The 23655-nt window shown below is 41.9% G+C and overlaps 1 protein-coding gene across 2 annotated transcripts in view; it reads left to right on the top strand.

Moving 5' to 3' along the window:
- The window catches only part of SORBS2 (sorbin and SH3 domain containing 2), a 3647154-nt gene that overhangs the window by 696553 nt on the left and 2926946 nt on the right, over positions 1-23655 (top strand). For both annotated transcript variants that reach the window (XM_044062620.1, XM_044062621.1), the window contains one exon: positions 10166-10248. The gene's annotated coding sequence lies outside the window, so the exon portion shown is untranslated. The remainder of the gene's footprint in view (positions 1-10165; positions 10249-23655) is intronic.

The following is a 23655-nucleotide window of genomic DNA, read 5'->3' as shown; positions in this document are numbered from 1 at the left end:
CTTCCTTATACCGCTGTTTTAGTTTAACATCTTATTGAAACTTCCTTCTTCCTTCGTAAACGTTTCTTATTAAATTACTTTCTCTTTCCCTCCCTTATAGCTTTCGGGGTAGCCCTGCTACTATTTTTAGTCACTTTCCCCCTTCTTTCTCCCTTTCTAAATCTCTTCAAGCGATGTGTGTGTGAGTGTGTGAGTGTGTGAGTGTGTGTGTGTGTGTGTGTGTGTGTGTGTGTGTGTGTGTGTGTGTGTGTGTGTGTGTGTGTGTTCTCTGCCATTCTTTATCTATGGCTGAGAAATCTGAAAAGTCGGCTGGCTTTAAGAAATGTTCTAAGTGCAGTCACAAGAGCCCTTTAATGACTTGAATAGTTTGTGTGTTTACTGTTTGGGTCCCCTCCATTTAGAGGACAATTGTTCTGTTTGCCATTCTTTCAACCACAGGGCCCTGGTTGAAAGGAAAAATAAATTGATTTTAAGGGGCATGTTGCTGTCTTCCTTTGGAGAGGCCATTTCTGGCAGTGGCCCCAAACTTTCTGAAAAATCCTACGTCGGCTCAGTCCAGCCCTGCTTCTTCATCCTCTAAAAGAGCTCTGACAGGGGAGGAAGAGACCTTCCTGAGCTCCTAAAGACTCCTTGGAGTCAAAGACTAAAATGTCCAAGACTTCTGAGCAAGCAACTCAGTTAGATCCTTTTGCTCCTTGCATTTCTATCTCAGATCTGGGTTCTCTGGCTCTGAGCCAGCCTGACAAAGATAGGTTGGAGCCGTTGCACTCAGACACGACCACCAGCCCTTTCCAAGCTGATTGTGTCTCTGCCAAGGACCAGGTACTCTCCATCTATAGACCTGGTCCCATCATGAGTACCATCTCCTTTTCTTAGTAGATTCAAATCTCTGTCCTCTTCCTCTTCCTGCTCTACCAGAAGCCTTACAGAAGAAGATGTGGAATGAATGTTCCAGAAGATATTGTGTACACAAGGCATTACTAAGTCACCTTCAGCTCCTACCCATAGAGTCCAGGATTCATCAAAGCCATCCACTCTCCCTTTGGTTCCTCCTGTGACTTCAGGGCAAGCTTTGGAGCTATCGGATCTGCCACGCCCTGTGTCTTCCAGCTCGGATCTGAGAATTTCCTTTTCTTCAGATTGGGCCTTTGCTCAGAGTTCCTCGGCATTTTTGGAGCTGGAGAGCTCTCGGAGCATTAACAAACCTTGCAGGCTACAAATGCATTCGACTCCAACTCCTTCTGAGCAATTGATGCACCTCGGGGCTTCCACGCAGGTCAGCTCAGCTCTGGCTTCAACCCTGGGCGAGCTCTCTTTGGAGCTTGAGAAGTCTCTAATCCACAGGTGTGGCCTGTTGGATCCGGGGTACTTCTCTATGCAGGAGCAGTCAGTTTTTGGGGCTCTGGAGAGGGCCATAGCTGCCTCTACAGTTAAGAAGACACCTCCCTCCTTGGATTTACAGTCTTCCCATCAGCAACCCTTGCGCACTCATTCTGGTCATGACATTCCACAGGGACAGTGAGTCCTTAGGCTTCAGAATGCCAGGAAGGGTACCCCCACATCTTCTGATACCTCCCTAATGTATCCCACTGAGGAGGTTCGCTCAGAAGAGGACTTGCAAGAGGAAGCATTTGGACTTCACCAAGAAGTCAGCCACGGAAGACACCGACCTCGATGAGGGAGAAGGATCCCCACAGTCACCTCCTGAGGATGTTTCCTTCTGGGACATCTTGGAGATCTCGAAACAGAGAGGTGGCTGGCAGACCATTAATCCTTCACCTGAGGAGCCAGTGTACCTGGCGGCCTTTGGCTCCCAATCATTTACCTCCTAGGTGACTCTGCCTGTTTACGAGCACATAAACCTGATCTTTTGGCAGGTATGGGAGCACCCAGACTCCATTGAGGCAACTCCCAGAAGATCTAACAAAATAATTACCATGCCAGAAAACAAAAAAGTTTTGGACTAAAAGGGTTGCAGTAGATGCCATGGGCATGGCAGCAGCTACCAAGAAGGAACACTCAGAGGAAAGTTCCACTATCCATTCCACCTAATAAGGATTCCAGGATGATGAATAAATGCAGGAAATGAGTTTTCTCTTCAGTGACCTTTGCCTTATGGTCGCTGAATTAACTTTCCCATTTTACTAGACTTCAGAGGGATCTGATCAAGGAGCTCACAGATAACCTTGACGGAGCCATAGCTGAAGGGGTCAGAGAAAAGGTCACTTCCCAGCTGGCAGCCCTATATTCTATAGCTAACTCTTCCATGAGGCTCATCTCACATGCAGCTGAGGGAATGAAAAGAGAGGCGGGTTCAGGCGTATCTATTAAAAGGCATGTCTGGATGCACCTTTGTGACTTTTCAGAGCCTTTTAAGTCTTTGTTTGTCATTGCTCCATTTGACAACACATCCCTTTTTGCTCCCAGGATCAAAGATACCCTATCCAGGTGTGAAAAGGAGGGTAAGACTCTTTCTGCCATGGACATATGTTTTTCCACCCCTCGGAGACCATATCCAAAGAGTCAAAGAGGTGGTGACAAAATGTGTTTCAAGAAATCACAAGGGTCTTTATCATGACACACGTGGAGAGAGTTCCCCCAGAGGCAAAGGGGGGAACAATTCTGGAACACGCTGCCATTGCAGCAAAGGAGGCCCGCAGAACCAAGGGTCCAGGTAACCTTTCTTTGTGAAACCCTTCCAGCGCTTCTGAAAGGAGGCCCAACTGCCCACCTCTTTAGGCAGTCAAGTGTCCCTGCACTGGAGAGCCTGGCTAAACATAAACACTGATGTATGGGTGCAGAGGATGATATCCATAGGTGACCTCTTTTCTCCACCCGCCTTCCCCAAACAGGAAAATCCTGGACGTTCCACCCAGTCAAAGGGAGCTTGCAATCATTCAGATACAAAAACTGCTAGACAACAGAGTTATCCAAGACGTCCCCCCAGACCAGAGAAGATTCAGAACTTACTTATGGTTCTTTTTAGTTCCAAAGAAAACAGGGGACTGGAGACCAATACTGGATCTCAGCAGACTAAACAAGTGAGTCTGATGTCAAAAGTTCAGAATGGTCACGGTACAGTCCATATTTCCTTTATTGGAACAGGCTGATTGGATGTGCTCCGTAGACCTTCAGGATGTATACTACCATATGATGATGGACAGGTGATCAAGAAGGCACTTACGCTTCTGGCTGGGAGCCAGTCATTATCAATTTGGAGCACTGCCCTTTGGCCTCACTATCGCTCCCAGAGTGTTCCTCAAATGCATGGCAGTGGAAGCGGCTCACCTGAGATGACAAGGATTCCGTGTGTTTCCCTATTTAGGTGACTGTGTCATTTCTGGCCCGAAAAGGCATATACTTATCCAAGCAAGGGATTCTGTTATCCACACCTGTACAGAGCCAGGCATAACCATAAATTATGAAAAATAACAGTTGGAACCTTCTCAAACACTAGAATTTGTAGGAGCAGTCCTAGATACAAGTCAGATCACAAAACTTCCATCCTCCAGGATACAAACAATCAGATGCCAAACTTACAAGCTGCTTCAAAACAGGATGATAGCTGCTGGTTATGTCCTACAGGCTATCGCCTTGGTTCCATAGGTTCATAGGTTGGTATTAGGCTATCGTCCCTAGGGCCTATACAAGCCTAGCCATAACAATTCCCTGGCTATTTCTTCCCACAGTATTTACTTCCTTGGACTAGTGAGATTTCACATACAAATACTACAGTGGCTACTAGCTGCACAGTGGTCAGTTCTACACCAACCTTTGTCCTACAAGATTCTCATTGTGGACACTTACAAAAGAGATCTCCACCAGTGGACTCATTCCACTCAACTAACACAAGGCCAACCCTTTGTTCCCCCACAACCGCAGGCTACAGTGACAACGGGCACTTCCCAGATAGGGTGGGGGGCATTATCTAGGGAAGATGGTCCACAGCACTTGGTCTGCCAACAAGGCTAATTTACACATAAACATCCTGGAGATGTGAGCAGTGCTTCTAGTGTTGTAGGCTTTTCAGAATGCTCTTCCTCTGGGAATGGTGGGTATTCAATCATACAACATGTCTGTGGTCTGGTACATAAACAAACAGGGGAGGAACCAGGTCATATCCCCTGTTTCGAGGGACGCTTCAGGTGTGGGAATAGGGGACCTCTTCAAACCGCTTTCTTGCAGCAATGTACATTTTGGGAAAGTCCAGCGTGATAGCAGACAGGCTGAACAGATCCATTCTCATGCCTCACAGGTGGTCCTTCAACCAGAAAGTGGTGGAAGAAATTTTTCACAGATAGGGCCAGCCTTGCTGCTACCTCTTTGCATCCCCCTGAACAACAAATGCAGAAGCTACTTTGCCCTAAATTCCTGGACTGGGGGAGTCACTGAATGATTCTCTGATACACGATTGGCCTCCCAGTCTATGGTATGCCTTTCCCCCAACTCCCTTGATCCCCAAATGTCTCCAGAAAGCAAACAGGTTGAAGAGAACAGTAATTCTCATTGCCCCATTTTGGCCTCAACAAATCTAGTTTCCCTTCCTTTGGCCTCATTTGCAGAGAAATCCTCGGACTCCAGATCCCACTCCAGACCTGCTGTCACATCCGACAGGAATAATTCATCCCAGCTTTTCCAACCTCACCTGACGGCTTGGTTTCTCCAATTCCATTAATATCCAGACAGCCTATGCTCTCATCTCCTGTCCGTCATATTTTACTATCCTCCTGTAAGCCTTCCACTTAAAAACTTTATAGGGGTAAATGGAAAAGATATGTAACCTAGGCTCAACAGCATGATGTAGATCCCTTCACTGCGCCATTCCACTCCATTCTTAAATTTCTGCCTCACCTTTCTGATAATGGAGCAGATGCCTCTACAATTAAAGTGCAAGTAGCAGCAAGCTCTAATTTTCACATTGGGAAAGATAACTTATCACTGATCCCCCACAAACTCTGCAAAGCCTTTTTGAAGGGACCCTTTTGTTAAGACCACCTCATAAGGAACCTTCCCCTCCATGGGACTTAATCTTAGTGTTATGTTTTTTCGTGCAACCTCCTTTTGAACCTGCAGCAACTTGTGATATTAAGTTCTTGTCTTGGAAAACCATTTTCCTAGTGGCCATTACATCAGCGAGAAGGATATCAGAGATACAGGCCTTATCTTCCCAACTGCCAAACTTGATTTTCCATAAAGACAGAGTCACCTTGCATATCCGTCCCTCCTTTTTACCCAAAGTAGTTTCTGATACTAATATCAACTAAACGATTAACTTACCCATTTTCCTTCCACACTTCAGTAACAAAGGGAAATACGTACTGCATTTGTTGGATGTCCATAAGCAATTACGGTTTTATCTCCATAGAAGAAAAGACTTTAGAAAGGAAAATCAATTATTTCCTTTGCAGGCACTAAGAAAGCCTTCCAGTATCCAAAGTTGATCTAGCAAAATGGCTTTCTGACTGCATTTCCTTCATCTACAACAAACTAGGCATAGATCTTCCCAAATCTGTATGGGCTCATTCAACCAGGGCCATGGCCACTTCTTCAGCGTCCCAGGCTAGAGCATCCATCGACAAAATTTGTGCAGTGGCCACATGGGCTAATCATCATACCTTTTTCACTCATTACAAATTGGATTTGGTCCCCAGGAGAAGTGCCTCTTTTTGTTCAATGGTTCTGAGGAACATACTTCCATGAGTCCACTCAAGATAAAGGCAGCTGCAGACTCTGTTCCATATGTGAGGATGAAATGAACATTAACAATATCAGAAAAAGAAGTTATGTACTTACCTTAACGTTCCATCTGTATTGTCAATTTTCATTTCTCCTCACATCCCCTCCCTCCAAGCCCCCATCCTTTGCTCCTGGTAGACTGGCTATATTTCTCCATACTCCAGAAATGGTCTCACTATGGTCATTTTTATGTGAAATTCTCTTTATATACACCTTCATGAAATGTTGTTGTTGTATCTTTTGGCTTTTCCTGGTTAGGGGTTGCCACAGCGGAACTCCGGTCCACTAATGATTGGCAGTAGATTTTTACATACTGAGTTGCCAGCCCTGACGCACAACCTTCAACGAAGGTACGCCCATTCATGCATGTCTCCACACAGAAGACGCTTTAGCTGAGAATCGAACAGGGCAATGTCTTACTGTGAGGCGACAATGCTACCGCAGCACCACCACCGCAGTTATACACCTTCATGAAATAGCCTTAGCAAACAAGATCTGGGATAACAGGGAGGGATGCATTATGGGTAAGGGGGGTGCCTAAAAGCTGTTCGGTTGCCACAAGTGACAGATTGTATCCGAACCCATATGTGAGGAGAAATGAAAATTGACAATACAAATGGAATGTTATGGTGACTACATAACTTCTTTTACTGTTAGTATGTATGCCTGTGCTTGTGTTTGCTTGTCTGCACACACACACACACACACACACACACACACACACACACACACACACACACACACACACACACACACACACACACAAATGTGCGAGTGCATGCCCTCTCAAAATGCAGGTTATTCACTGTGAAGAGAGAAAGTTCGAGTTGATTTCCAACGGAAATCAGCATATTCTACTTAGTATACTCTCTGGTTACCTGTAATTCACTTTCAGTTCATTTGCAAAGTCTCTAAAAGGAGATCAAGAATATCATACAGGCTCCAAAGCTGGTAATGCAGGTTAGGTTAAACAGGTAACCATTTGAAAATAGAGGACATAAGGAAGACTGAATGGCTGAAAAAATTGACTTACATATTCAAAGTCTGAGATGACCATTTCTTAGATTATTCTCTTTTTTCAGAGATATGGAAATTTTGACGTTGGTGTATATAGGCTGGGGATGTGGGAGAATTGCCCCTACATGAGAGATGCAGGATAGGCTTGCCCTTCTGCAAAAAAACAAGCTTGAAGGAGAACAGTTTTCAATATTCTCTCTTCTTCAGCATTTTTGTTCTTTTTTTCACTGTGTTGGCACTCAACATCAGGAGTGTTGACACTTTAGTAGGGAGCTGGTTTAATTGCCTTGTAACTCATTGTACCTCTACAAACAGGCCACTGCTATTCAAGAGTATGCGCAATTAAATTCCTGGTATTGCTTAGATAAATCTACATGTAGGCTTCTGGTGCACCACAGTTTCTCCTTGTCAAGGTTTCTGGTAAAGAGTTGCCAAGAGTCTCTATTCTGATCATAAAACTATTTCTCCACCAGTGGCGGACATCTGTGAGGTAACAGGCTTTTTTCTCTTCTTTTAACAGCAGCTTTTCAGGTGATTCACACCAACTGTGCTTTAACATAGTTTTACTGCTGTATTATACAGATTAGATGTGAAACATTTTATCGTAATGTACACCATACAGCATATCAAACAGCATTTCAGGGTATATCTATATCTATAGCTGTATCTATATCTATATCATATAGTAACTGTCATATAAGCAAATGCTGATGTTGTTGAGTTTCAAACAATCACACTGAAATGCTTGAATCCTGGAATATAAAATCAGCAAAAATAAAAGTTTATTTTTGCAGGCACCTGTACTATGAGTGATCATTGCACAACAGGGATCGGGGTACTGGTACTTTCCCCACTGCTGTGTGATCTTGGAGTTGAAATGTATAAATAGCAGTGGGTGTGAACATGCAAGATGGATTGTCTCCCACAAAACAAGTGTTTGTTTTGTTTTGCCAGCTCAGTATTCTGGGAATTGAGCATTTCATCTTGATCATTTGGAATTCGACAGTGTGAGAATTCACTAGGGATCTATCTATCCATCTATCTATCTATATGTCTTAGCTGTCTCTCATTATTAGTTGACATCACCTATTGTTGAGTCACAAATTGCTAGAATTTTTTATCAGAACTTATCTAGTAATGCTCCTTTTCAAACATTACTATGGGTACTGCTGTTGAAGGGGAGTGATGAGTCCCATCTTCCCTCTTCAGTTCTTTAAAGAATAGGGGTTGCTAAGTTATATTTTGATCACAAACTTTCCATTAAGTTATGATGTGACAGAACAGAATTTAACTAAAAGACTCGCACTGATATACAGGACCTGAGTAAATGCAGAGGAAACACAAGCACTTGCTCGCGTGCGCACACACACACACACACACACACACACACACACACACACACACACACACACACACACACACACACACACACACACTGTGTCAGCACAGGGAATTAAGGTTATTAGCTGCTAACGAGTTACTTCTTGTGGTACAGGGTTTGATTCTGTCAGCCTTCATTTCCCTGCTGTGTGACCTTGAGCAAGTCAGTTAACTAGAAAGTGCTTTTGGGTTATTGGGACTTTGGGCAAGGGTCCTTCATGGACTCCTGAAAAGCATGCCTAGCAACTACCTATGAACCTGTGAACACACACATTCACACACACAACTCAAATATGAAATATGGAGAGCTATCAAGTAGTTATGCACTGTTATGATGGAAAACATTAAAGGAATTGGAAGAAGCAATCAAAAACATAATGGCTGCTACTCATCCACCAGCAGACCTGAGAAAGAGAATAACCTGCAGTGCTGAAACATGACACAGAAGACTTCAGACCTTAATGAACAGTTGTCAGACATTTTTGAGAGTACTATTATATTTAATTCAGCTAGAACAAGAATAGGTGGGTGTTTTCAGAGAGAGGTCTTCTAAAGTTCCTTTGGTCAGAGGCTTTGGATAAAACACTTGAGCACCTGTTCTACTGCAAGCACTCATACACACACACACACACACACACACACACACACACACACACACACACACACACACACCCGCGCTCAGAAAAACATTTCTTCTTATATGCATTGCCCAGGCATTCAGTATTAAATACAGTGAAGATGCAGGCTTGCTTTCTCATTGTGGCGGCATGCATGTCCCACACTCACTCATCCGTGTGCTGTGACTAGCATGTGGTAGCATGTGATATGAGCAACCTGCTTGGGAGTTTGTATTCTAACTGGGAATGCTGTCATCTGCTGTCAAGAAATTACCACTGGTTATTGCGTTGTGGCGCTGTGGATCATCAACTTAATGGGCCAAACTCGTAAACACGAATAAAAGAAATATGCACACTTTTTACACACACACACACACACACACACACACACACACACACACACACACACTCAGACAAATACTACACATGCACAAACATTTCTTCTCAGATACACTGCCCAGGTGTTCAGCTTAAATACAGTGGAGATGCATAGTTGCTCCTTTCTTGGGGCATGAAGTGAAATGTAATGTGCATGCACCTTTTAACATAGTTACATAGCTATTCTTACATAGCTGATCAGTATTCATAGTTAACAAGCTATCATCTGTTAGTGTGATCGCACACTACGGGCTATCAACTTAATGTGCTAAACATACACACACACACACACACACACTCGTACAGATATATATTGATATATATCTTTGTATAGATATACATATATACAGATATAGATAGGTATACATTCTTGTATGCATGTCAGTATCTTAGAGAATGTGTAATGGGATGTGAGGCTGTTTAGAAGTACTTGTATATGTAGTCTTGCTAGTGTGTGTGTGCGTGTGTGTGTGTGTGTGTGTGTGTGTGTGTGTGTGTGTGTGTGTGTGTATAGATCTGTAGTTATGTGACTGTGGAGTGAAAGACGCAGAGTGGAATCTGAGTGCCAGTCATTCCTATACCACACTCAGAAACAATACAAGGCAGGAAATAGTGGAAGTGGGAGTTATGAGTGTGTAAGGCGTAAACAATTAAGGGAAGGGAAGGTCATGTTTATAAAAAGTATTTTCTCATTAGTTGAAAAGTGTAAAGGTATGTTATTGTAGGAAGGTCAGATAATCTATAGAAGTAGCTAAAGGTGTGAGATGAAGATTCCATGTGGTATAGAAGAGCTAACAGAATAGCACACTATTTTAGGATAGTGTGAATCGTGTAGCATGTACAAGTATATCTGCAGTCTTTCTTAGGATAAAGCAGTGACTGCTGTACAATTTACGATAAAAAAAAGGTTTTGAAAGTCTGATAAGCAGAGTATACATCTGAAGCATTCCTCTTTATTTATTCATTTTTTATTCTGTATTTTTTAGTCTTAACTGTGACATCATATTTAATACTTCATTTTTTTGTTTCCCTTGTAGTCCAGTCTGGAGTGTAGCTGTTACCACCCTTCTTCCGTTGTCCAAGTTTGCTCCAATAACATTATCTGCAGTCAGCTGATCAAGTAAGTATGCTTTACACATGTATGAATGTAAATGCTTCAGTTAAAAATATAATGTTCTGTAGACCTGTCTCGCCTTTATTCTTACATGTGGGTTCGGTGCCAGTCCTCGGCTCTGACTCGGCCAATTACAAAGCTCAAAGTCTCTCAATTGGCTTGTGGCAAGGTAGGTATCCCATAGTGCACTAGTAAAAATCCCCAGATCTCGTTTGCCGCATCTACGAGTTCAGAAGTGCTTCTTTCTTGGCCACGGCTAAGTTGGATATTTTCATTATTATTATTGTTCTTACTGATATTTTTTGCATATAGTATTAGCTTAGTTTACATAGCTTAGTCGTAGTTATTATAGGTAGTTAATAGTAGTGTGTTTTTGATATTTTTCTGAAGTTATTGTTGAGAACTTGTTGGCCGTTGCTAGGGCCGTTTTTGTTCTCCGAGTGGTATCCCTTCCTGTGTGCTAGTTTTTTGAGATAGTTATTTCTATTAGTGCAGGTCTGTGTTTGTGTTAGGACCTCTTTTCTAGTATTGTATTCACTAGACTAGTATTCTTGTGTGCAGTGTTGTTTGCTTCTTATTAGCTAGTAATTAGCCTGTTGTTTAAATTTACAATTTGTGGTAGTTTTCTTCTTGACTTAGCTTCTTTCCTGTCTTACAGCTAGGTCCATTTAAGTTAGAGGACCTAGTCCTCTATTAACCCTTTTTCTGGTGTTTTTTCCTCAACAGGGCTAGGCCCGTTTAAGTTAGGGGACCTAGTCCTCTGTTTCTGCTCATCTTGTGTGTTTATCTTTACCAGGGCTAAGCCCATTTAAGTTAGAGGACCTAGTCCTCGGTTGTGTTTCCTTGTGTTCAGTGATCTTTGCAGGATTAGGCCCATTTAAGTTAGATGACCTTGTCCTCTCCTTCTGCTTTTTCTAATGTCCTGTTTGTGTGAAGCATGTCTAAGGATCATAAACCTTTGTGTTTTAAAAAGTGTCTTAAGTGCTCCAAAAAATGTCTATAACTGACGGACATCGTAACTGTGTTTATTGTCTCTGTGCCATTCATCTTCAGGAAACATGTTCTTTCTGTCACACTTTCAGCTTGTGAGTTCTCCAAGAAAGGAAGAGCAAACTAATCCTGAAAGGTCTTCTTAAGCCTTCCTTTGAGGAGGATTCAGCCAGCTCTTCATCCTCACACTCCAAGTCTCCTTCTTCAAAGAAAGAGAAGGTCAAGTCGGCCAAGAGACATTCTCCTGCGCCGACCTGGACCTCCTCAAAAAGTATTGATATTGGACAAGCCTTCTATCTCATCGGCTCAACTGCCCTCGGAGCTGCTCGAAGTTATCGATATCGACACTCCAGTGTTGGCCCCAAGTTTTTCGGAGCCGACCACTGAGAATTTACCTCAGAGACGGTCCAGAGAGTTATTACCGGTTTCCCAAACTTTATGATCTCCTATACTGCAGAGCTCTAGGTCACCCACCGTATCGTCCAGAACCTCCAAGAGCCTTTCAAAAGAGGATGTAGAGAGAGTAGTGCTTAGACTCTTGAAGTCGTCGGCATTACCAAAATTGTTGCTGGCTCCTACCCAATCGGTTCCAGAGCCATCTAAGACCATTCTCCTGGTTGCTTTTCCTCCTCCGAGCCATGTTGGTCCTTTGGAGCCAGAGCTTTCGGTGCCACTTGTTGTGGAACCCTCAGTTCCAGCACCTCTTGTATTCGTCTCAGAGCCGAGTTCCACTCCAACACCTTCGGCACCGTCCTTGGTGTCTAGGAGCCGAAGCTCACCAGTCGGCCCCAACAGGGACACTTGGACCCGAACTTCCTCGGTTACGAGCCTACCTCTCGGTGCTTCGGCTAGGCTGAGCTCGGATCCTACATCCTTCTTGGAGCCGGTCACTTTGGAGCCGAGGGCTACTCCCGTTTCCTCTGAACCGGGACTGTCCTCGGAGCCAGAGAGATCTGCATTCGAGATGATGAGGAGCGTGCTGTCTAGGTCGTCAGCTCCGCGCAAGGGTACCAATGCTCTTCCCCCTCAAGCACCGACCTCTGTCTCAGCACCATCTCCTTCTCTTGGCAACAGAGACCTGTAGCCTCAGGAGCCCCCATTGGGTGACCCCCAGTTTTCAGAGACCTCCCCAGAATACCCTTCTGAGGAGCCCCCTCGGAAGAGAGCTTGCAAGAGGAAGCATGTAGACTCCCCTGATGAGTCCATCACCTCTGACATTGACCTCGAGGAGTCAGAAGGGTCCACCAGGTCGTCCTCTGATGATATCTCCTTTCTAGATATCTTAGAGATCCTGAAACAGAGAGGCGGCTGGCCCACTGTCACCCCTTCTGATGAGGAGTCAGTGTACCTGAAGGCTTTTGGGTCTCAACCTTCAGCCTCTTGGGTGTCTCCACCTGTCGATGAGCTCCTGGACCTAGTTAGTTGAAAGGTGTGGGAAACTCCTGATGCCTTGGAACCAGTCCCCAGAGGGCCCAACAAATTTCTTTCAGCTCCCAAAGAGAAGGAATTTTTGACCAAAGGTGTGCCTGTAGATGCCATGGTGGTGGTGGCAGCCACAAAGAAGGAAATAGCAGAGACTTCTGTATCTGTCCTCCCACCGAACAAGGAGTCTCGAACGATGAATAGATACGGGAAGAGTATCTTCTCTTCAGTGGCTTTTACACTCAGATCACTCTATTACCTCACTCATTTTACTAGGCTTCAAAGAAATCTCGTAAAGGAGCTATGAAATACTCTCCAAGGTACATCAACTGAAAGAGTCCCTGAGAAAGTTACTGCTCAGTTGTCCACCTTAAACTCCATTGTTAACTCCTCCATGAGGCTGATATCCTATGCAGCAGATGGAGCGAGTAGGGCAGCGGGTTCAGGAGTTTCCCTTAGGAGACACTCCTGGATGCTTTTATGTAACTTTGCGGAGCCCTTCAAATCTACTTTTACCAATGCCCCCTTTGACGGTTCCTCTTTGTTTGGACCAAAGGTAAAAGATACACTCACCAGGTGCGAGGAGGAAGGGAAACCTCTCTCTTTCATGGGAGTACATTTTTCTGTCCCTTCTAGACCATCAGAGAGGCGGGAAAATGTGGTTCAAGAAATCCCAGAGATTTTTCCCAGATGCACAGGGTGATTCCTCTTTCAGAGGCAGAGGAGGAGGAACTAATGGTAGATGTTGTCCTAGAGGTAGGGGGGGGCCTGCAAAACCAGGGTGGCTGTGATTCCTTTCGTGGAAGTCCCTATCAGTGCTCCTGATGTGGGGCCTGACTGCATTTCTCTGGAGCCAGTCAGGGGTCGCTTATCTTTGTATCCAGAAGCCTCGCTCAACATCACCCAAGACAAATGGGTACAAAGAATAATCACCAGAGAATACTCCGTACCCTTCTTTCTCCCACTCCATACCACCAAGAAAATCCTAGATGTTCCACCCAATCACAAGGATCAAGCAACCATAGAAGTTCAAAAGTTGCTTACAAAGAGAGTCATCCAGACCATCCCCACAGACCAGATAGGATTCAGAACTTACTCCAGATTCTTTTTAGTGCCAAAACAAACAGGGGACTGGAGGCCCATTTTGGACCTCAGCAAATTAAACGAATCAGTGAAGAAGTCCAAGTTCTGAATGGTAACACTGCAGTCTATACTCCCTCTGTTAGGGAAAGACAACTGGATGTGCTCCATAGACCTCCAAGATGCATACTACCACATAAAAATGGACAGAGCATCGAGGAGTCATTTACGCTTCCAGCTGGGAGCCAGTCATTTCTAATTTCGTGCTCTGCCCTTTGGTCTCACCACAGCCCCCAGGGTGTTCACCAAATGCATGGCAGTAGTGACAGCTCAATTGAGACGTCTTGGATTCCAAGTGTTTCCGTAACTGGATGACTGGCTCCTGACCGCCACCACCAGGCACCTACTTCTACAAGCCAGGGATTCAACCATCCAGCTCCACATTCAACTAGGGATTACGATAAATTGGGAAAAGTCTGCCTTGTTGCCCTCTCAATATGTGACTTTTACAGGCGCAGAAATAGACACAGTCGCCATGATGGCTCATCTTCCTGCAGACAGAATACAAAATCTCAGACAACAGATATGCAGTCTACTTCCTCAACAAAGAGTCAAAGCCAAGACAGTGCTGAAACTTTTAGGGACCAATGCTTTTACCATAACTCTAGTTCTACTAGCCAGACTACATATGCGAATCCTTCAATGGGTACTCTTTTTCCCAGTGGTCTCTTCAACAACTACCGCTGTCTCATCCTATTCTGATAACAGAATCTTGCACAAAGGATCTTTATTGGTGGATTCAGCCCAATCAACTAATGACAGGAACACCTTTCCTTCCTCTCCAACCCGTTGCTACTGTGACCACAGATGCCTCCCAAATAGGGTGGGGGGGGGCATTATCTAAGCAGGACTGTCCAAGGCACATGGCAAGATCATGAGGCTCACTTGCATATCAGTGTCCTAGAGATGAGAGCAGTGCTACATGTGTTGCAAGCACTTCACGACTTTCTTCCTCTAGGGACGATAGCAATCCAATCGGACAATATGTCAGTGGTATGGTATCTAAACAATCAAGGAGGAACCAGATCCTAACCCCTATGTCGAGAAGCTCTTCATGTTTGGCAGTGGGCTATATCTTCCCAGCGCTTTCTAGTGGCAACGCATATCCCGGGGACTACCAATGTGATAGCCGACAAACTCAGCAGGGCAATCTTGATGCCTCACGAGTGGTCTCTGAATCAGAAAGTCGCGGAACAGATTTTCCGCAAATGGGGACAGCCTTGCTGCAATCTGTTTGCCAGTCCAATCAACGCCAAATGCAGCAGCTACTTCTCCCATATCCCCCCTCCGGGGGAGACAGTGAGAGACTCACTTGTTCCCCCTTTCCGCTGATATCAAACGTGATCCAGAAAGCAAAGACCTTGGGAAGCAGAACGATTTTTATCACTCCTTACTGGCCTCATCAGATTTGGTTCCCCTTTCTCAGGCCTCACCTTCTAGATGATCCATGGACTCTGGACCCAGTTCCAGACCTCTTGACACACATGTCAGGCACCCTCCACCCCTGCCTCCACACCCTCAACGTGACAGCGTGGCTGCTCCACTTCCATCCCTAGTCAAGCTTCATGTTTTTTCACCTGCAGTTACCCATATCCTCACGTCTTCCCACAAGCCTTCCACGAGGAAATTATATGCTAGCAAATGGAAAAGATTTTCTATTTGGGCAAAAGAGAAAAATGTAGATCCTTACAGATCCTCCATTCCCTTGGTGTTAGAATTCCTAACCAAATTTTTCACCGGGGATCAGCTGCTGCTACAATCAAAGTTCAACTGGCAGCGATCTCCAGTTTTCATTTGGGACAACATGAGCCTAATCTTATGGCTTACAGATTGTGTAAAACTTTCCTTAAAGGCACTGCCTTGCTAAGACCTCCTTTTCAGGAACCTGTATCTCCTAAATTTCATTCTGTCCAAACTTACTTTCCCGCCATTTGAACCCGCACATTCATGTGAACTGAAGTTTCTTTCTTGGAAGACCATTTTTCTAGTAGCTGTTATATCCACCAGAACAGTGTTAGAGTTATAAGCACTGTCAGTCAAACCTCCTTACTTGATTTTTCATAGAGACAGAGTTTCTCTTCTTACAAATCCATCCTTCATCCCCAAAGTTTGCTCTCAAGTCTAATTTGAATCAAACTATCAAATTGCCAGTATTTTTTCCTAATTATGCAAACAGTGCAGAATGTAAATTTCATCAACTTGATGTTCACAGACAGGTAAGAACCAAGGAATTTAGAAAATCAGACCAATTGTTCGTATCCTTTTCTGAAACAAGAAAAGGTATGCCATTCTCTAAGATAACTCTATCAAATTGGATTTCAAACTGTATCTCGTTTATTTACTCTTACAATGGCAAGGAACTCCCATTTAAAGTTAAGGCTCATTCTACCAGATCCTTATCCACATCTGCTGCCTTTCAAGCCAGAGTCCCAATTGACAGTATTTGTGCAGCAGCAACATGGGCTACCCCTCATACCTTTATTACTCATTACAAATTGGACTTGGCCTCCAGGGGTAGAGCCTCCTTTGGTTCCACGGTTCTTAGGAGTATATTCCCATGAGCCACCCGAGAAAAAGGAGCTGTTCCACATGCAAGAATGAAGGTGAGATAGGACGGAACATAAAGAAGTTATGTACTCACCATAACGTTCCATGTTTGTAGTCCATCTGGCCCTTCATTCTTATGAACCCACCAACCTACCCCTATCCATATATCCTTGGAGGATCTGGAGACAAGATAGTATTTCTCTTCTGTAGTGTGGAAACCTTTCAGCTTTGTTGTTCCTTGTGGAGATTTTTTTTATCACTTTTATAGACTGCAGCAAACAAGATCTGGGGATTCTTACTAGTGCAGTATGGGATAACTACCTTACCACAAGCCACCTGAGAGACTTTGAGCTTTGTAATCGGTCAAGTTGGAGCCGGGGATCGGCTCCAAACCCACATGTAAGAATGAAGGGTGAGATGGACTACAAACATGGAACGTTATGGTGAGTACATAACTTCTTTTTCTTTACATACCAAGATCAAAATGATGTTAAATACCAATGTCATCATTTTGCAGCTGATTTCTTATGTGTATGCCTGTATGCATATATATATATATATATATATATATATATATATATATATATATATATATATGTGTGTGTGTGTCTGTGTGTGTGTGTGTGTCTATATATATATATATATATATATATATATATATATATATATATATACATATACACATATATATATATATATATATATATATATATATATATATATGTGTGTGTGTGTGTGTGTGTGTGTGTGTATATGTATATATATATATATATATATATATATATATATATATATATATATATGTAGTTGTTTATCAGATCTTTGATATGACCTGTACCAAAACTGGTAACGCTGACATAACAATATCAACACTCACAATGCTGGAAACACAATACATCATAGCACACTGAATCCTGATTGTCCCTACCCCTCCGAACCCAGGAACAAGCACTTATATGGGTCACAAAGGGGCACCAAGTCAGGGAGTTCGCAATACTATGTTGCTGGCCTGATTTAGTTTATTGAAATAATATGCAGACACTGCAATTAGCTAGATATTCAATAGCAGGAAGAAAACTCTGAAATGTGCAGAGATGTAAAATAATTTATTGCAGGGAGAATTCAGAAATATACAGAGATAAAAAAATGAGTTTACCGCCACACCACTGTTTACAATGCATGAATTAAATAATACACATACTGCTTAACTGTCCTTGGTTTTTGGGGATGCACCTTAGTTTAGTCATCATTTTGTTCTGACCTTCTAAAATCAATGGCGCTTTGAGGGAAAGGTAGTAGATTACAATCAGCAGATAGTGACATTCATTAGAATTACAGTGTGTTAATTCATGTACTCTTATTTTTTTTCATGTTTCTGAATCAGTGATACTAATATTTTAAATGTGTCTCTGGTTTGGATAATTTTTACCTGAAAATATTTGGCATTGTCCGTAGTTATGGTTTTAAAAGGTTTGGAGTTATGGTAATATGTGTCAAATGTACATGTGATTTTTTTGTGCATAGTGAAATAGTGGAATAGTGCAGCCTTCTGAAGAATACAGATAGCAACGTGCAAGTATGAATTATAGATTATTGATCTACTGTAGAACTTAAATATTTTAACCAGATGAACAGCAAAAATGGAAAAAAAATAAGGTTATACATATAAAACATATTTGAAGCTGAGAGATCTGTGACCCCATAGAACAAAATGATCTTGAATACCAACTTGAACTCCCACTGTTTCATTTACATGGGGCATCAGTTTAATATCTTTTCCTGCAGGATAGTACCTCAGGACTGCAGTATTTCCTTAGTCTGTAGTGTAATGTTACTACTATAAAGTAATGGTCCAGCTGCCTGATGTGAGGATGGAACCCAAAGCATTAAGATTATCTGGCAACAAATATGACTATACATGTTATTTGGTATTCCTTCTCATCTGCATTCCCTTATTTCATACATTGCATTTGCATCTGTGTTTTTGTCTTCATCTCCTACTTTTTTCTGTTTAAGTATATTCATTTTACAATATCATAACCTATCCAAAAAAGAATTCTCGTGCATTCCTTGTGCAATTTTATGTGCCCTTTGGTGGACAGTATCCAGTGTCTTTTCCAGGTAAATGGTCTACACTCAAGAGTAACACAGTACTGCAGATGCAGTGTCATGATTTAGTCACAGCAGAATGAAAACACCACATCTCTCCTTGTTCGGCATACCCTATCCCCGTCTATTCCATGCCAGTAGTCCTGTATTCTTGGACAATGCTCAGTCACAGTAACTTGCATTTCAAGCGTGATAGAAAATAACTTAAAACAGAGATGCACTTATGCTGTACATTACCAGAGGATAAATACATGAAGCAATGTTTGATGGTACTGTCAAAAAGGAATGTTATTGTAAGCAGAAGAGTTTTTCTGAGACAAGCAAGTGTATGTTGTGAAGAACACCAAAACAGTACTTAAGTAGAAATGTCTAAAACAAAAATGAGCAGTACATTCACCCACCTTTAGTGTGATAATTTACTTTATGAGGGATCAGGACCTTAGAACTGTAGATAGGGCTCATATTCTATAAACTGTGCCCAAGTAAGTGGCTTTGTATAGGAAGGAAGATGGCATATTTTGTATTAACCTATGGTGCTAGCATTGTGTCACAAATTGCACCAAAGGTCAAGTTCTTATAATGCCCTGAGACATATACTAAATATCTTACAAAAGAAAGAAGTTGTAAAGTTCACTGTGACTGTAACTAATCTGCAGATATCCATATGCTCACCAGTACTTTAGTTGTAATTGCATACAGCCTCAGTGTCATCATGTACATAATAGTGCCCTTGCTTATGTCAGTTCATAAGAAAGATACACCATAGTACCCCAGGTTAGTGCAGTTTGCCTTATGTCATTCGCATTTTCAGTATTACGCTTACAGATGGTTTCTGCTATAATATGCCAAATAACACTGGTGTGGTAATTAACAAACAAGTCAGTTATGCAGAACTTGCTAGGTGCTGCAATTTGTACTTAATAAGTTAGTATTACCCAGTCTTTTACTAACATTTTAGCTTCCTAATGTCTATGCTGAGCAAGAATATTTTAGTTCAAGTTATAAGGCTGATGTACTGCAGTAACCTGTGTTTCCCAAATAGATTTCTGACATGGAGTCGAAATGTTTTGGCATTCTGTTGTCCCCATTCTCCGTCAGGCATCTGGTTAAATGTAACAGGTCAGGTATGTAGTATGGCACTTTGTATGGCCCTCTGATATTATTTTCGTTACAGGATGCTTAGGATGTTTTTACTTTATAAAGAAGACCACTCTTGAAAGATATTGTGCTGCATTTTTGTCCATTGAAATAATGTGTTATTCATAGCTGGAATAAAATAGTATGCTTATATAAGGACAGGAGTGCAGAGATTGTGCTGACATTTTTAGTGGATTATCAAGGGGTACAATATTTCATAATACTTGGCAGATGATGCAGAAATATTTTCACCAGAAAAAAATGTCAGCTTTTTTCAGACAAATATGTCAACTGTGACGTTTGAGGTTTGTTCAGCAATAAAAATCTCGTGTAAGATGTGTTAAATTAGGTGTTTCATCACATGACAGCAGTCGTTCTTCTGAATGGAAAGTTCTTTCCTTATTTTTGGAATTTAACAAGCAGATTGAAGGAGCTTTAACTTAGCCACAACATGTTTTTCACATCCGTTAAGTAAAGCCTTGGGAATTTTTTTTACTTCCTAATAAAGTACATAAGAATTATGCGCATAATATCTGCATAGAAAATGAAGGGTCCAGTTACTTACACGTTTTGACAAATAGATTGTAATTTAGATTATTAAAATAAAATAATTTTGCCAAGCTTTGTGGCACAGAGAGAGATAAAGTTACTAAAATCCAGATAATGTGAATTTAGTTAGTAGTTCCAGTTTTGGAAGATCCACACAGAGGAGGGTAGGAGTGAAAAGCAAATGCCAGCTAGCCTACTCTGGGAGAAGAAACTGGTTATCTGGTGGCTGTTTTGCAGTTTACAAGTGTAGACTTGTAGACAAAATAGCTATAACCAAAGACATGGACATGAAATACCAATCTGCTGATGAGAGTGTGATGTGCAGGGGATTGACCTATTAGGCCACCAAGGGATGGGGTTAAGGTCTAATGGAAAAACTTCTGATGACTGCAAAAATGACAGCTTCTGCGATTGGCTCTGTCCCTTTGGAGAACAAATGAGCTGATTAATTAGTGAGTGTAGATGGTCAGCAGACACGGTGGGAGACAGTGACAAAAAGCATGCAAAAATAGATTATAAATGATATCAGAAAAGATTGTGTCATGGAAGCCTGTACTCCTAAGAAGTATTATGTTTCTAACAAATAACCACCATTTATTGACAGCACTCTCCTGATTGTTAGTATTTGTACACCATCCAACAAACCAGACTGAGACAAAAGAAGACACAAGTACATGTTATGCTGCTTCATGTTTAAGTATTCTTTTTCTTGATTGTTTTAGTGCAGGTAGGATTCCTTCCAGTTTTCTATAAATGTGCTATATCCACCAAAGTCTGCTGAAACAGTACTCTTTGAATAAACAGTTAAAAATCAATACACAGGCTAAGGTTTCTGCTTGATATAGCTCTTTATAGAAACTCAACTGCAAATGTTTAGGAGATAAAACTTTGACATCTAAAACTGTGTAGAATGTGGAGTTTGCAAAGATGCTTAGATGGTTAAGTGAAGCAAGAAATCCAAGGAGGATCGCGTAAGATGAAGACAGTTTCTGCTCACTTGTACAGGTGGTATCTTTGATAACAACTGACAGCTGAACAATAGGATAGAAAATCCCTAATATAGCCTGAAAATGTATATAAGGAAAGTCAATTTATAGTGCAAATGACAACTGTCTGTTTACTTTTGTTGTCCATAATCAGTGTGGTGATCGTGCATTTATTATATTCCAAATAAAATGGTATTAGATGCAGGTGAAGAGCATACTGCCAACTTTATGATAGGTAATATGTCCAAGGATAGTGATCAGCTTTGACTGATCTATCAGACTTCATTACACCATAAAGAAATACAAGGAAACACAGTCTGATTATGTATGCTTGATTTCCTGTGCATATTCAATTGCATATTAAGGAATCTGATTTTTAACTACTTAGAGAATATCACAGACTACTGTAGAATTTGTTTTTTTTAAATGCAGTCACATTTGCAAATTACTGAATTAAGTAATTATTATTAGGTAAACATCATTTAATGCATGGATCATGCGTTGGGGAACATAACAGCACATCTAAAATGTTACTGTTGTATACACATATGACTTGAGCAACTGACACATTTTTGTTTTTAATCTGTAGCTATAAAACTGCATCCATGACAAGGAGGGGATAACGTGTATGGAAAGGAAGGGTGATAACCACGTGCAACATGAATTGAAAGAAGATTGATGGAAAGTACAGGGAAAATGTTTCTTCTGATACATTAACTAGTGTAGCAAGAGTAAATGGAACCCAGCTTTCTGGAAGTATAGGACAGGAGACTGTAGAATGCAAAGGACCATACTAAGGTGCTGAAGCAGTAGTTTACCTCAGTTATCAGTGAGGAGGATATGAGAGGGCACAAAAATATGAAGGAATACTGGGGGCAAGGTGGAAAGATATAGCCACTGAATGATAAAGAAGGAACTGGTTGTAAAACTTGGGGAGGGGGAAAGACTGATGAGCGTCATCGTGTAGGTTTAGATCTAATTCTGTCTCCACATGCTTTCTGATTGACTCTAAGGAAGTCACTAGGCCATATCTAAGTTCTTTGTGCATTGTGAGCTTTCTTGGTTAAGAAATGTATAAAATTAACTAAGCAGGTTATGGGAAGCTGTGAAACCATAGTTGATTCAACTGCACTTGTTTGGTTCTAAAATGCTAACATTTGAGGACCACTTACTAAGATGTATAGTCTGCCTTGTAAAACTGCAGTGGTGTGTGGGGATGGAAGATTAACAATGGGGTACTCTGTTGTAAAGGTGGGTTAGTAAATGAACCAAGAAGTATAGACCAGTGTGTCTAATGTTCATCCAGAATACATAGGTAAGGAAAGAGTGTCAGATGATGGCTGCTTTCCTAAGATCCATTATTTTCAGGATAACATTTAGTATCTCCTTCCTGAGAGGGACTGACGGGTGTTTATTACCATTCTGTCCTGATCCAGCATTAAGAGTAGACTATGGTAGAGATCATAGTAGAACCAAACCAAGGCATTTTAGTGGATTGGATTTACTTCCCTTTCATATCACACAAAGTAGTCTTGGAGAAGGAATGAGACTCAGGACTAGGAAATACAATGGTGAGGTGGACTTAGAGATGATGAAATAATGTTGTTTAAGAACACTTGTAAGGCAACTCTGCCATTGGACCAAAGCAGGCAGTTACGTATTTCCTTGGATTATTCTGTTTTGCTGCTTCATTTCAAGTGCCACTAGCACCTGCTTGAGGAAGTTTCCATGAGATAAGATGTTATATTTGTTTGTATTTTTGGTTGTTGGCTTGATTGTTTTTCAACATGTAAGAGAGATGCTAAGTCAGGCTTTTTCAGGAACAACACAGGCTAGAGGCAACAAAATAACAGATAAACATACAGAAACATTTAACAGTTGCTGATAGGTAGAATGCATAATTAGATCTTTATACATGAGTCAGATAAAGTTTAGTTCATAGGTTCATAGGTAGGTACTAGGCTATTGGCCCTAGGGCCTATATAAGCCTAGCCAAAAAATGTACCCTGGCTTTCGCCACCCAAGAAAATTATTTTCCTGTGCCCCTGTCGAGCAGAGCCACAGAAGTGATCCCTGGGGTGAATTTCCCATTTCCCATCCAATCATCAAGATTTTTTTTGAAGAGTGCTAATGAGGAGCTCTGTTTGACATAGATAGGTAGTCTGTTCCAGAGTATGGGAAGTCTCTGGGACAGGAATCTATCCCTCCAGCATGTTCTGTTTATTGTGGTGACAAGGTTTAGGTCCCTAGAGCGTGTAGCTCAGAGGGATTGGGATTTCTTTAAGTTGAGCATGTCCAACAGCTCTGGGTATGACATAGCTTTGTATGTTAGGCAGAGATCGCCCCTGAGTAGGCGATATGCGATGGAGTAAAGCTGTAGTTTTTTGAGATGGTCTGCGTAGGGCATCTGTTTGAGGCCAGTAATCCTCTTTGTGAGGTATTTCTGTGGTCTTTCCAGTTGTTGTAGATGTCTTGTGAGGTACATACCAAAAGGGGCATTGTACTCTATAATGGGTCTAATGAGTGATGAATA

The sequence above is a fragment of the Protopterus annectens genome, chromosome 2.part1 (genome assembly GCF_019279795.1).
Source record: "Protopterus annectens isolate FY-2018-M chromosome 2.part1, PAN1.0, whole genome shotgun sequence".
Lineage (NCBI taxonomy): Eukaryota > Metazoa > Chordata > Ceratodontiformes > Protopteridae > Protopterus > Protopterus annectens.
Note: the sequence above shows the minus strand (reverse complement) of the source record. Positions and strands in the feature narration are given on the sequence as shown.